At 45.1% G+C, this 15,370-nt stretch overlaps 16 non-coding genes across 16 annotated transcripts; all 16 read left to right on the top strand.

Moving 5' to 3' along the window:
* Nucleotides 1-27: 27 nt before the first annotated feature.
* On the top strand, nucleotides 28-143 carry LOC146775057 (U5 spliceosomal RNA). The gene has a single exon (XR_014972526.1). It is a non-coding gene; the product is annotated as a U5 spliceosomal RNA (small nuclear RNA).
* Nucleotides 144-1,008: 865 nt separating this feature from the next.
* Nucleotides 1,009-1,123, top strand: LOC146775056 (U5 spliceosomal RNA). The gene has a single exon (XR_014972995.1). It is a non-coding gene; the product is annotated as a U5 spliceosomal RNA (small nuclear RNA).
* Nucleotides 1,124-1,975: 852 nt separating this feature from the next.
* LOC146775055 (U5 spliceosomal RNA) lies at nucleotides 1,976-2,090 on the top strand. The gene has a single exon (XR_014972994.1). It is a non-coding gene; the product is annotated as a U5 spliceosomal RNA (small nuclear RNA).
* Nucleotides 2,091-2,942: 852 nt separating this feature from the next.
* Nucleotides 2,943-3,057, top strand: LOC146775054 (U5 spliceosomal RNA). The gene has a single exon (XR_014972993.1). It is a non-coding gene; the product is annotated as a U5 spliceosomal RNA (small nuclear RNA).
* An 852-nt stretch (nucleotides 3,058-3,909) lies between these two features.
* Nucleotides 3,910-4,024, top strand: LOC146775053 (U5 spliceosomal RNA). The gene has a single exon (XR_014972991.1). It is a non-coding gene; the product is annotated as a U5 spliceosomal RNA (small nuclear RNA).
* An 852-nt stretch (nucleotides 4,025-4,876) lies between these two features.
* LOC146775052 (U5 spliceosomal RNA) lies at nucleotides 4,877-4,991 on the top strand. The gene has a single exon (XR_014973697.1). It is a non-coding gene; the product is annotated as a U5 spliceosomal RNA (small nuclear RNA).
* An 852-nt stretch (nucleotides 4,992-5,843) lies between these two features.
* On the top strand, nucleotides 5,844-5,958 carry LOC146775051 (U5 spliceosomal RNA). The gene has a single exon (XR_014974231.1). It is a non-coding gene; the product is annotated as a U5 spliceosomal RNA (small nuclear RNA).
* An 888-nt stretch (nucleotides 5,959-6,846) lies between these two features.
* LOC146775050 (U5 spliceosomal RNA) lies at nucleotides 6,847-6,961 on the top strand. Its single transcript, XR_014972990.1, has one exon. It is a non-coding gene; the product is annotated as a U5 spliceosomal RNA (small nuclear RNA).
* Nucleotides 6,962-7,813: 852 nt separating this feature from the next.
* Nucleotides 7,814-7,928, top strand: LOC146775049 (U5 spliceosomal RNA). The gene has a single exon (XR_014972989.1). It is a non-coding gene; the product is annotated as a U5 spliceosomal RNA (small nuclear RNA).
* Nucleotides 7,929-8,780: 852 nt separating this feature from the next.
* On the top strand, nucleotides 8,781-8,895 carry LOC146775048 (U5 spliceosomal RNA). Its single transcript, XR_014972988.1, has one exon. It is a non-coding gene; the product is annotated as a U5 spliceosomal RNA (small nuclear RNA).
* Nucleotides 8,896-9,747: 852 nt separating this feature from the next.
* LOC146775047 (U5 spliceosomal RNA) lies at nucleotides 9,748-9,862 on the top strand. The gene has a single exon (XR_014972792.1). It is a non-coding gene; the product is annotated as a U5 spliceosomal RNA (small nuclear RNA).
* Nucleotides 9,863-10,714: 852 nt separating this feature from the next.
* Nucleotides 10,715-10,829, top strand: LOC146775046 (U5 spliceosomal RNA). Its single transcript, XR_014973696.1, has one exon. It is a non-coding gene; the product is annotated as a U5 spliceosomal RNA (small nuclear RNA).
* An 852-nt stretch (nucleotides 10,830-11,681) lies between these two features.
* Nucleotides 11,682-11,796, top strand: LOC146775045 (U5 spliceosomal RNA). The gene has a single exon (XR_014974230.1). It is a non-coding gene; the product is annotated as a U5 spliceosomal RNA (small nuclear RNA).
* An 888-nt stretch (nucleotides 11,797-12,684) lies between these two features.
* On the top strand, nucleotides 12,685-12,799 carry LOC146775044 (U5 spliceosomal RNA). The gene has a single exon (XR_014972987.1). It is a non-coding gene; the product is annotated as a U5 spliceosomal RNA (small nuclear RNA).
* Nucleotides 12,800-13,652: 853 nt separating this feature from the next.
* On the top strand, nucleotides 13,653-13,767 carry LOC146775043 (U5 spliceosomal RNA). The gene has a single exon (XR_014972986.1). It is a non-coding gene; the product is annotated as a U5 spliceosomal RNA (small nuclear RNA).
* Nucleotides 13,768-14,619: 852 nt separating this feature from the next.
* LOC146775042 (U5 spliceosomal RNA) lies at nucleotides 14,620-14,734 on the top strand. Its single transcript, XR_014972985.1, has one exon. It is a non-coding gene; the product is annotated as a U5 spliceosomal RNA (small nuclear RNA).
* Nucleotides 14,735-15,370: the final 636 nt, after the last annotated feature.

The following is a 15,370-nucleotide window of genomic DNA, read 5'->3' as shown; positions in this document are numbered from 1 at the left end:
ACTTACCCTAGAGAGCTATATTGTCACTTACTCTGGTTTCTCTTCAAAACGAAAAAATCTTTCGCCTTTTACTAAAGATTTCCGTGGAGAGGAACATTTAAGAGTTTATTCAAATTTTTTTAAGCCTTGCCACAGGTGAGGCTGTTTATCATTTGTTTAAAAGAAAAGCATTAGAAGTTGGGGAATATCCAGCAATTGTCTGCTGCTTTTTTGGGGGACATGAGTTTGGTGTTTTATTCCTGAGCTCTCTGCTTGCTCATTTGCATAAACAGAGTGCAGGAGAGGTGCCTCATGGGAAAGAGCTTGTGCAGTGCATGAGATTGCTTTTCTTGACTGACTTGAAACTTCACGATCGCAGGCAGTATATTTTCTTATCTCCCAAAGATCCTGCTGCCAGATCCCAGAGGTCACCCTCCTTTTTAAAGGTGGGACCAAGACTCATGCTGTGCTTTTCATAGGGCTTGCCCGTTATTTGTGCCCGTTATTTGTGCCCGTTCGAGGTGCCCTGAGAGGTCGCCAATCCTGAGTCAGCTTCCTCTCAGGTAGACTTGAAGGGGCACGTCAGACTTGTTTCACGTGTCTCCAGCCTAGACAGATATATCCTTCTATATTCAGGTTTAATGAAAGTACGTGTGAAAAAGGCACATACGGTGCATGGCTATGTGTAGAGCGTGTTGAAAGCGTAAAATGGCTAGGGGACAAAAGGCCTACAGTGCCACTTAACTAAAAGCCTGATTCACATTTCCTGTTCCCCTTCCCCAGCAGCCCCGACAACTCCTAATGAGCTGAGGTGAGTACAAAAGAAATTTGCATATTCCCAGACATACACATGTGAACAGTCCACCTTTTTGTACCTTGAGCAGAGACTTTGAAATGTTGGCCTGTTTTGCCCACCGGCCTGGTTCTCGCCCTCTTTCTTAGAGCCTGAAAATACCTTTCAGGTCCTCACCCTCGCAATGACAGGGTCTTTGATGTGCCGCCACTTACCCTAGAGAGCTATATTGTCACTTACTCTGGTTTCTCTTCAAAACGAAAAAATCTTTCGCCTTTTACTAAAGATTTCCGTGGAGAGGAACATTTAAGAGTTTATTCAATTTTTTTAAGCCTTGCCACAGGTGAGGCTGTTTATCATTTGTTTAAAAGAAAAGCATTAGAAGTTGGGGAATATCCAGCAATTGTCTGCTGCTTTTTTGGGGGACATGAGTTTGGTGTTTTATTCCTGAGCTCTCTGCTTGCTCATTTGCATAAACAGAGTGCAGGAGAGGTGCCTCATGGGAAAGAGCTTGTGCAGTGCATGAGATTGCTTTTCTTGACTGACTTGAAACTTCACGATCGCAGGCAGTATATTTTCTTATCTCCCAAAGATCCTGCTGCCAGATCCCAGAGGTCACCCTCCTTTTTAAAGGTGGGACCAAGACTCATGCTGTGCTTTTCATAGGGCTTGCCCGTTATTTGTGCCCGTTATTTGTGCCCTGAGAGGTCGCCAATCCTGAGTCAGCTTCCTCTCAGGTAGACTTGAAGGGGCACGTCAGACTTGTTTCACGTGTCTCCAGCCTAGACAGATATATCCTTCTATATTCAGGTTTAATGAAAGTACGTGTGAAAAAGGCACATACGGTGCATGGCTATGTGTAGAGCGTGTTGAAAGCGTAAAATGGCTAGGGGACAAAAGGCCTACAGTGCCACTTAACTAAAAGCCTGATTCACATTTCCTGTTCCCCTTCCCCAGCAGCCCCGACAACTCCTAATGAGCTGAGGTGAGTACAAAAGAAATTTGCATATTCCCAGACATACACATGTGAACAGTCCACCTTTTTGTACCTTGAGCAGAGACTTTGAAATGTTGGCCTGTTTTGCCCACCGGCCTGGTTCTCGCCCTCTTTCTTAGAGCCTGAAAATACCTTTCAGGTCCTCACCCTCGCAATGACAGGGTCTTTGATGTGCCGCCACTTACCCTAGAGAGCTATATTGTCACTTACTCTGGTTTCTCTTCAAAACGAAAAAATCTTTCGCCTTTTACTAAAGATTTCCGTGGAGAGGAACATTTAAGAGTTTATTCAATTTTTTTAAGCCTTGCCACAGGTGAGGCTGTTTATCATTTGTTTAAAAGAAAAGCATTAGAAGTTGGGGAATATCCAGCAATTGTCTGCTGCTTTTTTGGGGGACATAAGTTTGGTGTTTTATTCCTGAGCTCTCTGCTTGCTCATTTGCATAAACAGAGTGCAGGAGAGGTGCCTCATGGGAAAGAGCTTGTGCAGTGCATGAGATTGCTTTTCTTGACTGACTTGAAACTTCACGATCGCAGGCAGTATATTTTCTTATCTCCCAAAGATCCTGCTGCCAGATCCCAGAGGTCACCCTCCTTTTTAAAGGTGGGACCAAGACTCATGCTGTGCTTTTCATAGGGCTTGCCCGTTATTTGTGCCCGTTCGAGGTGCCCTGAGAGGTCGCCAATCCTGAGTCAGCTTCCTCTCAGGTAGACTTGAAGGGGCACGTCAGACTTGTTTCACGTGTCTCCAGCCTAGACAGATATATCCTTCTATATTCAGGTTTAATGAAAGTACGTGTGAAAAAGGCACATACGGTGCATGGCTATGTGTAGAGCGTGTTGAAAGCGTAAAATGGCTAGGGGACAAAAGGCCTACAGTGCCACTTAACTAAAAGCCTGATTCACATTTCCTGTTCCCCTTCCCCAGCAGCCCCGACAACTCCTAATGAGCTGAGGTGAGTACAAAAGAAATTTGCATATTCCCAGACATACACATGTGAACAGTCCACCTTTTTGTACCTTGAGCAGAGACTTTGAAATGTTGGCCTGTTTTGCCCACCGGCCTGGTTCTCGCCCTCTTTCTTAGAGCCTGAAAATACCTTTCAGGTCCTCACCCTCGCAATGACAGGGTCTTTGATGTGCCGCCACTTACCCTAGAGAGCTATATTGTCACTTACTCTGGTTTCTCTTCAAAACGAAAAAATCTTTCGCCTTTTACTAAAGATTTCCGTGGAGAGGAACATTTAAGAGTTTATTCAATTTTTTTAAGCCTTGCCACAGGTGAGGCTGTTTATCATTTGTTTAAAAGAAAAGCATTAGAAGTTGGGGAATAACCAGCAATTGTCTGCTGCTTTTTTGGGGGACATGAGTTTGGTGTTTTATTCCTGAGCTCTCTGCTTGCTCATTTGCATAAACAGAGTGCAGGAGAGGTGCCTCATGGGAAAGAGCTTGTGCAGTGCATGAGATTGCTTTTCTTGACTGACTTGAAACTTCACGATCGCAGGCAGTATATTTTCTTATCTCCCAAAGATCCTGCTGCCAGATCCCAGAGGTCACCCTCCTTTTTAAAGGTGGGACCAAGACTCATGCTGTGCTTTTCATAGGGCTTGCCCGTTATTTGTGCCCGTTATTTGTGCCCTGAGAGGTCGCCAATCCTGAGTCAGCTTCCTCTCAGGTAGACTTGAAGGGGCACGTCAGACTTGTTTCACGTGTCTCCAGCCTAGACAGATATATCCTTCTATATTCAGGTTTAATGAAAGTACGTGTGAAAAAGGCACATACGGTGCATGGCTATGTGTAGAGCGTGTTGAAAGCGTAAAATGGCTAGGGGACAAAAGGCCTACAGTGCCACTTAACTAAAAGCCTGATTCACATTTCCTGTTCCCCTTCCCCAGCAGCCCCGACAACTCCTAATGAGCTGAGGTGAGTACAAAAGAAATTTGCATATTCCCAGACATACACATGTGAACAGTCCACCTTTTTGTACCTTGAGCAGAGACTTTGAAATGTTGGCCTGTTTTGCCCACCGGCCTGGTTCTCGCCCTCTTTCTTAGAGCCTGAAAATACCTTTCAGGTCCTCACCCTCGCAATGACAGGGTCTTTGATGTGCCGCCACTTACCCTAAAGAGCTATATTGTCACTTACTCTGGTTTCTCTTCAAAACGAAAAAATCTTTCGCCTTTTACTAAAGATTTCCGTGGAGAGGAACATTTAAGAGTTTATTCAATTTTTTTAAGCCTTGCCACAGGTGAGGCTGTTTATCATTTGTTTAAAAGAAAAGCATTAGAAGTTGGGGAATATCCAGCAATTGTCTGCTGCTTTTTTGGGGGACATAAGTTTGGTGTTTTATTCCTGAGCTCTCTGCTTGCTCATTTGCATAAACAGAGTGCAGGAGAGGTGCCTCATGGGAAAGAGCTTGTGCAGTGCATGAGATTGCTTTTCTTGACTGACTTGAAACTTCACGATCGCAGGCAGTATATTTTCTTATCTCCCAAAGATCCTGCTGCCAGATCCCAGAGGTCACCCTCCTTTTTAAAGGTGGGACCAAGACTCATGCTGTGCTTTTCATAGGGCTTGCCCGTTATTTGTGCCCGTTCGAGGTGCCCTGAGAGGTCGCCAATCCTGAGTCAGCTTCCTCTCAGGTAGACTTGAAGGGGCACGTCAGACTTGTTTCACGTGTCTCCAGCCTAGACAGATATATCCTTCTATATTCAGGTTTAATGAAAGTACGTGTGAAAAAGGCACATACGGTGCATGGCTATGTGTAGAGCGTGTTAAAAGCGTAAAATGGCTAGGGGACAAAAGGCCTACAGTGCCACTTAACTAAAAGCCTGATTCACATTTCCTGTTCCCCTTCCCCAGCAGCCCCGACAACTCCTAATGAGCTGAGGTGAGTACAAAAGAAATTTGCATATTCCCAGACATACACATGTGAACAGTCCACCTTTTTGTACCTTGAGCAGAGACTTTGAAATGTTGGCCTGTTTTGCCCACCGGCCTGGTTCTCGCCCTCTTTCTTAGAGCCTGCAAATACCTTTCAGGTCCTCACCCTCGCAATGACAGGGTCTTTGATGTGCCGCCACTTACCCTAGAGAGCTATATTGTCACTTACTCTGGTTTCTCTTCAAAACGAAAAAATCTTTTGCCTTTTACTAAAGATTTCCGTGGAGAGGAACATTTAAGAGTTTATTCAATTTTTTTAAGCCTTGCCACAGGTGAGGCTGTTTATCATTTGTTTAAAAGAAAAGCATTAGAAGTTGGGGAATATCCAGCAATTGTCTGCTGCTTTTTTGGGGGACATGAGTTTGGTGTTTTATTCCTGAGCTCTCTGCTTGCTCATTTGCATAAACAGAGTGCAGGAGAGGTGCCTCATGGGAAAGAGCTTGTGCAGTGCATGAGATTGCTTTTCTTGACTGACTTGAAACTTCACGATCGCAGGCAGTATATTTTCTTATCTCCCAAAGATCCTGCTGCCAGATCCCAGAGGTCACCCTCCTTTTTAAAGGTGGGACCAAGACTCATGCTGTGCTTTTCATAGGGCTTGCCCGTTATTTGTGCCCGTTAGAGGTGCCCTGAGAGGTCGCCAATCCTGAGTCAGCTTCCTCTCAGGTAGACTTGAAGGGGCACGTCAGACTTGTTTCACGTGTCTCCAGCCTAGACAGATATATCCTTCTATATTCAGGTTTAATGAAAGTACGTGTGAAAAAGGCACATACGGTGCATGGCTATGTGTAGAGCGTGTTGAAAGCGTAAAATGGCTAGGGGACAAAAGGCCTACAGTGCCACTTAACTAAAAGCCTGATTCACATTTCCTGTTCCCCTTCCCCAGCAGCCCCGACAACTCCTAATGAGCTGAGGTGAGTACAAAAGAAATTTGCATATTCCCAGACATACACATGTGAACAGTCCACCTTTTTGTACCTTGAGCAGAGACTTTGAAATGTTGGCCTGTTTTGCCCACCGGCCTGGTTCTCGCCCTCTTTCTTAGAGCCTGAAAATACCTTTCAGGTCCTCACCCTCGCAATGACAGGGTCTTTGATGTGCCGCCACTTACCCTAGAGAGCTATATTGTCACTTACTCTGGTTTCTCTTCAAAACGAAAATATCTTTCGCCTTTTACTAAAGATTTCCGTGGAGAGGAACATTTAAGAGTTTATTCAATTTTTTTAAGCCTTGCCACAGGTGAGGCTGTTTATCATTTGTTTAAAAGAAAAGCATTAGAAGTTGGGGAATATCCAGCAATTGTCTGCTGCTTTTTTGGGGGACATGGGTTTGGTGTTTTATTCCTGAGCTCTCTGCTTGCTCATTTGCATAAACAGAGTGCAGGAGAGGTGCCTCATGGGAAAGAGCTTGTGCAGTGCATGAGATTGCTTTTCTTGACTGACTTGAAACCACACGATCGCAGGCAGTATATTTTCTTATCTCCCAAAGATCCTGCTGCCAGATCCCAGAGGTCACCCTCCTTTTTAAAGGTGGGACCAAGACTCATGCTGTGCTTTTCATAGGGCTTGCCCGTTATTTGTGCCCGTTGGAGGTGCCCTGAGAGGTCGCCAATCCTGAGTCCGCTTCCTCTCAGGTAGACTTGAAGGGGCACGTCAGACTTGTTTCACGTGTCTCCAGCCTAGACAGATATATTCTTCTATATTCAGGTTTAATGAAAGTACGTGTGAAAAAGGCACATACGGTGCATGGCTATGTGTAGAGCACAGTGGTGGCTCTGAGCATATCGATTGGAGGGATGGTGTTGAAAGCGTAAAATGGCTAGGGGACAAAAGGCCTACAGTGCCACTTAACTAAAAGCCTGATTCACATTTCCTGTTCCCCTTCCCCAGCAGCCCCGACAACTCCTAATGAGCTGAGGTGAGTACAAAAGAAATTTGCATATTCCCAGACATACACATGTGAACAGTCCACCTTTTTGTACCTTGAGCAGAGACTTTGAAATGTTGGCCTGTTTTGCCCACCGGCCTGGTTCTCGCCCTCTTTCTTAGAGCCTGAAAATACCTTTCAGGTCCTCACCCTCGCAATGACAGGGTCTTTGATGTGCCGCCACTTACCCTAGAGAGCTATATTGTCACTTACTCTGGTTTCTCTTCAAAACGAAAAAATCTTTCGCCTTTTACTAAAGATTTCCGTGGAGAGGAACATTTAAGAGTTTATTCAATTTTTTTAAGCCTTGCCACAGGTGAGGCTGTTTATCATTTGTTTAAAAGAAAAGCATTAGAAGTTGGGGAATATCCAGCAATTGTCTGCTGCTTTTTTGGGGGACATGAGTTTGGTGTTTTATTCCTGAGCTCTCTGCTTGCTCATTTGCATAAACAGAGTGCAGGAGAGGTGCCTCATGGGAAAGAGCTTGTGCAGTGCATGAGATTGCTTTTCTTGACTGACTTGAAACTTCACGATCGCAGGCAGTATATTTTCTTATCTCCCAAAGATCCTGCTGCCAGATCCCAGAGGTCACCCTCCTTTTTAAAGGTGGGACCAAGACTCATGCTGTGCTTTTCATAGGGCTTGCCCGTTATTTGTGCCCGTTATTTGTGCCCTGAGAGGTCGCCAATCCTGAGTCAGCTTCCTCTCAGGTAGACTTGAAGGGGCACGTCAGACTTGTTTCACGTGTCTCCAGCCTAGACAGATATATCCTTCTATATTCAGGTTTAATGAAAGTACGTGTGAAAAAGGCACATACGGTGCATGGCTATGTGTAGAGCGTGTTGAAAGCGTAAAATGGCTAGGGGACAAAAGGCCTACAGTGCCACTTAACTAAAAGCCTGATTCACATTTCCTGTTCCTCTTCCCCAGCAGCCCCGACAACTCCTAATGAGCTGAGGTGAGTACAAAAGAAATTTGCATATTCCCAGACATACACATGTGAACAGTCCACCTTTTTGTACCTTGAGCAGAGACTTTGAAATGTTGGCCTGTTTTGCCCACCGGCCTGGTTCTCGCCCTCTTTCTTAGAGCCTGAAAATACCTTTCAGGTCCTCACCCTCGCAATGACAGGGTCTTTGATGTGCCGCCACTTACCCTAGAGAGCTATATTGTCACTTACTCTGGTTTCTCTTCAAAACGAAAAAATCTTTCGCCTTTTACTAAAGATTTCCGTGGAGAGGAACATTTAAGAGTTTATTCAATTTTTTTAAGCCTTGCCACAGGTGAGGCTGTTTATCATTTGTTTAAAAGAAAAGCATTAGAAGTTGGGGAATATCCAGCAATTGTCTGCTGCTTTTTTGGGGGACATAAGTTTGGTGTTTTATTCCTGAGCTCTCTGCTTGCTCATTTGCATAAACAGAGTGCAGGAGAGGTGCCTCATGGGAAAGAGCTTGTGCAGTGCATGAGATTGCTTTTCTTGACTGACTTGAAACTTCACGATCGCAGGCAGTATATTTTCTTATCTCCCAAAGATCCTGCTGCCAGATCCCAGAGGTCACCCTCCTTTTTAAAGGTGGGACCAAGACTCATGCTGTGCTTTTCATAGGGCTTGCCCGTTATTTGTGCCCGTTCGAGGTGCCCTGAGAGGTCGCCAATCCTGAGTCAGCTTCCTCTCAGGTAGACTTGAAGGGGCACGTCAGACTTGTTTCACGTGTCTCCAGCCTAGACAGATATATCCTTCTATATTCAGGTTTAATGAAAGTACGTGTGAAAAAGGCACATACGGTGCATGGCTATGTGTAGAGCGTGTTGAAAGCGTAAAATGGCTAGGGGACAAAAGGCCTACAGTGCCACTTAACTAAAAGCCTGATTCACATTTCCTGTTCCCCTTCCCCAGCAGCCCCGACAACTCCTAATGAGCTGAGGTGAGTACAAAAGAAATTTGCATATTCCCAGACATACACATGTGAACAGTCCACCTTTTTGTACCTTGAGCAGAGACTTTGAAATGTTGGCCTGTTTTGCCCACCGGCCTGGTTCTCGCCCTCTTTCTTAGAGCCTGAAAATACCTTTCAGGTCCTCACCCTCGCAATGACAGGGTCTTTGATGTGCCGCCACTTACCCTAGAGAGCTATATTGTCACTTACTCTGGTTTCTCTTCAAAACGAAAAAATCTTTCGCCTTTTACTAAAGATTTCCGTGGAGAGGAACATTTAAGAGTTTATTCAATTTTTTTAAGCCTTGCCACAGGTGAGGCTGTTTATCATTTGTTTAAAAGAAAAGCATTAGAAGTTGGGGAATATCCAGCAATTGTCTGCTGCTTTTTTGGGGGACATGAGTTTGGTGTTTTATTCCTGAGCTCTCTGCTTGCTCATTTGCATAAACAGAGTGCAGGAGAGGTGCCTCATGGGAAAGAGCTTGTGCAGTGCATGAGATTGCTTTTCTTGACTGACTTGAAACTTCACGATCGCAGGCAGTATATTTTCTTATCTCCCAAAGATCCTGCTGCCAGATCCCAGAGGTCACCCTCCTTTTTAAAGGTGGGACCAAGACTCATGCTGTGCTTTTCATAGGGCTTGCCCGTTATTTGTGCCCGTTATTTGTGCCCTGAGAGGTCGCCAATCCTGAGTCAGCTTCCTCTCAGGTAGACTTGAAGGGGCACGTCAGACTTGTTTCACGTGTCTCCAGCCTAGACAGATATATCCTTCTATATTCAGGTTTAATGAAAGTACGTGTGAAAAAGGCACATACGGTGCATGGCTATGTGTAGAGCGTGTTGAAAGCGTAAAATGGCTAGGGGACAAAAGGCCTACAGTGCCACTTAACTAAAAGCCTGATTCACATTTCCTGTTCCCCTTCCCCAGCAGCCCCGACAACTCCTAATGAGCTGAGGTGAGTACAAAAGAAATTTGCATATTCCCAGACATACACATGTGAACAGTCCACCTTTTTGTACCTTGAGCAGAGACTTTGAAATGTTGGCCTGTTTTGCCCACCGGCCTGGTTCTCGCCCTCTTTCTTAGAGCCTGAAAATACCTTTCAGGTCCTCACCCTCGCAATGACAGGGTCTTTGATGTGCCGCCACTTACCCTAGAGAGCTATATTGTCACTTACTCTGGTTTCTCTTCAAAACGAAAAAATCTTTCGCCTTTTACTAAAGATTTCCGTGGAGAGGAACATTTAAGAGTTTATTCAATTTTTTTAAGCCTTGCCATAGGTGAGGCTGTTTATCATTTGTTTAAAAGAAAAGCATTAGAAGTTGGGGAATATCCAGCAATTGTCTGCTGCTTTTTTGGGGGACATAAGTTTGGTGTTTTATTCCTGAGCTCTCTGCTTGCTCATTTGCATAAACAGAGTGCAGGAGAGGTGCCTCATGGGAAAGAGCTTGTGCAGTGCATGAGATTGCTTTTCTTGACTGACTTGAAACTTCACGATCGCAGGCAGTATATTTTCTTATCTCCCAAAGATCCTGCTGCCAGATCCCAGAGGTCACCCTCCTTTTTAAAGGTGGGACCAAGACTCATGCTGTGCTTTTCATAGGGCTTGCCCGTTATTTGTGCCCGTTCGAGGTGCCCTGAGAGGTCGCCAATCCTGAGTCAGCTTCCTCTCAGGTAGACTTGAAGGGGCACGTCAGACTTGTTTCACGTGTCTCCAGCCTAGACAGATATATCCTTCTATATTCAGGTTTAATGAAAGTACGTGTGAAAAAGGCACATACGGTGCATGGCTATGTGTAGAGCGTGTTAAAAGCGTAAAATGGCTAGGGGACAAAAGGCCTACAGTGCCACTTAACTAAAAGCCTGATTCACATTTCCTGTTCCCCTTCCCCAGCAGCCCCGACAACTCCTAATGAGCTGAGGTGAGTACAAAAGAAATTTGCATATTCCCAGACATACACATGTGAACAGTCCACCTTTTTGTACCTTGAGCAGAGACTTTGAAATGTTGGCCTGTTTTGCCCACCGGCCTGGTTCTCGCCCTCTTTCTTAGAGCCTGCAAATACCTTTCAGGTCCTCACCCTCGCAATGACAGGGTCTTTGATGTGCCGCCACTTACCCTAGAGAGCTATATTGTCACTTACTCTGGTTTCTCTTCAAAACGAAAAAATCTTTTGCCTTTTACTAAAGATTTCCGTGGAGAGGAACATTTAAGAGTTTATTCAATTTTTTTAAGCCTTGCCACAGGTGAGGCTGTTTATCATTTGTTTAAAAGAAAAGCATTAGAAGTTGGGGAATATCCAGCAATTGTCTGCTGCTTTTTTGGGGGACATGAGTTTGGTGTTTTATTCCTGAGCTCTCTGCTTGCTCATTTGCATAAACAGAGTGCAGGAGAGGTGCCTCATGGGAAAGAGCTTGTGCAGTGCATGAGATTGCTTTTCTTGACTGACTTGAAACTTCACGATCGCAGGCAGTATATTTTCTTATCTCCCAAAGATCCTGCTGCCAGATCCCAGAGGTCACCCTCCTTTTTAAAGGTGGGACCAAGACTCATGCTGTGCTTTTCATAGGGCTTGCCCGTTATTTGTGCCCGTTAGAGGTGCCCTGAGAGGTCGCCAATCCTGAGTCAGCTTCCTCTCAGGTAGACTTGAAGGGGCACGTCAGACTTGTTTCACGTGTCTCCAGCCTAGACAGATATATCCTTCTATATTCAGGTTTAATGAAAGTACGTGTGAAAAAGGCACATACGGTGCATGGCTATGTGTAGAGCGTGTTGAAAGCGTAAAATGGCTAGGGGACAAAAGGCCTACAGTGCCACTTAACTAAAAGCCTGATTCACATTTCCTGTTCCCCTTCCCCAGCAGCCCCGACAACTCCTAATGAGCTGAGGTGAGTACAAAAGAAATTTGCATATTCCCAGACATACACATGTGAACAGTCCACCTTTTTGTACCTTGAGCAGAGACTTTGAAATGTTGGCCTGTTTTGCCCACCGGCCTGGTTCTCGCCCTCTTTCTTAGAGCCTGAAAATACCTTTCAGGTCCTCACCCTCGCAATGACAGGGTCTTTGATGTGCCGCCACTTACCCTAGAGAGCTATATTGTCACTTACTCTGGTTTCTCTTCAAAACGAAAATATCTTTCGCCTTTTACTAAAGATTTCCGTGGAGAGGAACATTTAAGAGTTTATTCAATTTTTTTAAGCCTTGCCACAGGTGAGGCTGTTTATCATTTGTTTAAAAGAAAAGCATTAGAAGTTGGGGAATATCCAGCAATTGTCTGCTGCTTTTTTGGGGGACATGGGTTTGGTGTTTTATTCCTGAGCTCTCTGCTTGCTCATTTGCATAAACAGAGTGCAGGAGAGGTGCCTCATGGGAAAGAGCTTGTGCAGTGCATGAGATTGCTTTTCTTGACTGACTTGAAACCACACGATCGCAGGCAGTATATTTTCTTATCTCCCAAAGATCCTGCTGCCAGATCCCAGAGGTCACCCTCCTTTTTAAAGGTGGGACCAAGACTCATGCTGTGCTTTTCATAGGGCTTGCCCGTTATTTGTGCCCGTTGGAGGTGCCCTGAGAGGTCGCCAATCCTGAGTCCGCTTCCTCTCAGGTAGACTTGAAGGGGCACGTCAGACTTGTTTCACGTGTCTCCAGCCTAGACAGATATATTCTTCTATATTCAGGTTTAATGAAAGTACGTGTGAAAAAGGCACATACGGTGCATGGCTATGTGTAGAGCACAGTGGTGGCTCTGAGCATATCGATTGGAGGGATGGTGTTGAAAGCGTAAAATGGCTAGGGGACAAAAGGCCTACAGTGCCACTTAACTAAAAGCCTGATTCACATTTCCTGTTCCCCTTCCCCAGCAGCCCCGACAACTCCTAATGAGCTGAGGTGAGTACAAAAGAAATTTGCATATTCCCAGACATACACATGTGAACAGTCCACCTTTTTGTACCTTGAGCAGAGACTTTGAAATGTTGGCCTGTTTTGCCCACCGGCCTGGTTCTCGCCCTCTTTCTTAGAGCCTGAAAATACCTTTCAGGTCCTCACCCTCGCAATGACAGGGTCTTTGATGTGCCGCCACTTACCCTAGAGAGCTATATTGTCACTTACTCTGGTTTCTCTTCAAAACGAAAAAATCTTTCGCCTTTTACTAAAGATTTCCGTGGAGAGGAACATTTAAGAGTTTATTCAATTTTTTTAAGCCTTGCCACAGGTGAGGCTGTTTATCATTTGTTTAAAAGAAAAGCATTACAAGTTGGGGAATATCCAGCAATTGTCTGCTGCTTTTTTTGGGGGACATGAGTTTGGTGTTTTATTCCTGAGCTCTCTGCTTGCTCATTTGCATAAACAGAGTGCAGGAGAGGTGCCTCATGGGAAAGAGCTTGTGCAGTGCATGAGATTGCTTTTCTTGACTGACTTGAAACTTCACGATCGCAGGCAGTATATTTTCTTATCTCCCAAAGATCCTGCTGCCAGATCCCAGAGGTCACCCTCCTTTTTAAAGGTGGGACCAAGACTCATGCTGTGCTTTTCATAGGGCTTGCCCGTTATTTGTGCCCGTTCGAGGTGCCCTGAGAGGTCGCCAATCCTGAGTCAGCTTCCTCTCAGGTAGACTTGAAGGGGCACGTCAGACTTGTTTCACGTGTCTCCAGCCTAGACAGATATATCCTTCTATATTCAGGTTTAATGAAAGTACGTGTGAAAAAGGCACATACGGTGCATGGCTATGTGTAGAGCGTGTTGAAAGCGTAAAATGGCTAGGGGACAAAAGGCCTACAGTGCCACTTAACTAAAAGCCTGATTCACATTTCCTGTTCCCCTTCCCCAGCAGCCCCGACAACTCCTAATGAGCTGAGGTGAGTACAAAAGAAATTTGCATATTCCCAGACATACACATGTGAACAGTCCACCTTTTTGTACCTTGAGCAGAGACTTTGAAATGTTGGCCTGTTTTGCCCACCGGCCTGGTTCTCGCCCTCTTTCTTAGAGCCTGAAAATACCTTTCAGGTCCTCACCCTCGCAATGACAGGGTCTTTGATGTGCCGCCACTTACCCTAGAGAGCTATATTGTCACTTACTCTGGTTTCTCTTCAAAACGAAAAAATCTTTCGCCTTTTACTAAAGATTTCCGTGGAGAGGAACATTTAAGAGTTTATTCAATTTTTTTAAGCCTTGCCACAGGTGAGGCTGTTTATCATTTGTTTAAAAGAAAAGCATTAGAAGTTGGGGAATATCCAGCAATTGTCTGCTGCTTTTTTGGGGGACATGAGTTTGGTGTTTTATTCCTGAGCTCTCTGCTTGCTCATTTGCATAAACAGAGTGCAGGAGAGGTGCCTCATGGGAAAGAGCTTGTGCAGTGCATGAGATTGCTTTTCTTGACTGACTTGAAACTTCACGATCGCAGGCAGTATATTTTCTTATCTCCCAAAGATCCTGCTGCCAGATCCCAGAGGTCACCCTCCTTTTTAAAGGTGGGACCAAGACTCATGCTGTGCTTTTCATAGGGCTTGCCCGTTATTTGTGCCCGTTATTTGTGCCCTGAGAGGTCGCCAATCCTGAGTCAGCTTCCTCTCAGGTAGACTTGAAGGGGCACGTCAGACTTGTTTCACGTGTCTCCAGCCTAGACAGATATATCCTTCTATATTCAGGTTTAATGAAAGTACGTGTGAAAAAGGCACATACGGTGCATGGCTATGTGTAGAGCGTGTTGAAAGCGTAAAATGGCTAGGGGACAAAAGGCCTACAGTGCCACTTAACTAAAAGCCTGATTCACATTTCCTGTTCCCCTTCCCCAGCAGCCCCGACAACTCCTAATGAGCTGAGGTGAGTACAAAAGAAATTTGCATATTCCCAGACATACACATGTGAACAGTCCACCTTTTTGTACCTTGAGCAGAGACTTTGAAATGTTGGCCTGTTTTGCCCACCGGCCTGGTTCTCGCCCTCTTTCTTAGAGCCTGAAAATACCTTTCAGGTCCTCACCCTCGCAATGACAGGGTCTTTGATGTGCCGCCACTTACCCTAGAGAGCTATATTGTCACTTACTCTGGTTTCTCTTCAAAACGAAAAAATCTTTCGCCTTTTACTAAAGATTTCCGTGGAGAGGAACATTTAAGAGTTTATTCAATTTTTTTAAGCCTTGCCACAGGTGAGGCTGTTTATCATTTGTTTAAAAGAAAAGCATTAGAAGTTGGGGAATATCCAGCAATTGTCTGCTGCTTTTTTGGGGGACATAAGTTTGGTGTTTTATTCCTGAGCTCTCTGCTTGCTCATTTGCATAAACAGAGTGCAGGAGAGGTGCCTCATGGGAAAGAGCTTGTGCAGTGCATGAGATTGCTTTTCTTGACTGACTTGAAACTTCACGATCGCAGGCAGTATATTTTCTTATCTCCCAAAGATCCTGCTGCCAGATCCCAGAGGTCACCCTCCTTTTTAAAGGTGGGACCAAGACTCATGCTGTGCTTTTCATAGGGCTTGCCCGTTATTTGTGCCCGTTCGAGGTGCCCTGAGAGGTCGCCAATCCTGAGTCAGCTTCCTCTCAGGTAGACTTGAAGGGGCACGTCAGACTTGTTTCACGTGTCTCCAGCCTAGACAGATATATCCTTCTATATTCAGGTTTAATGAAAGTACGTGTGAAAAAGGCACATACGGTGCATGGCTATGTGTAGAGCGTGTTAAAAGCGTAAAATGGCTAGGGGACAAAAGGCCTACAGTGCCACTTAACTAAAAGCCTGATTCACATTTCCTGTTCCCCTTCCCCAGCAGCCCCGACAACTCCTAATGAGCTGAGGT

The sequence above is a fragment of the Triturus cristatus genome, chromosome 12, assembly GCF_964204655.1.
Source record: "Triturus cristatus chromosome 12, aTriCri1.1, whole genome shotgun sequence".
Classification (NCBI taxonomy): Eukaryota; Metazoa; Chordata; class Amphibia; order Caudata; family Salamandridae; genus Triturus; species Triturus cristatus.
Note: the sequence above shows the minus strand (reverse complement) of the source record. Positions and strands in the feature narration are given on the sequence as shown.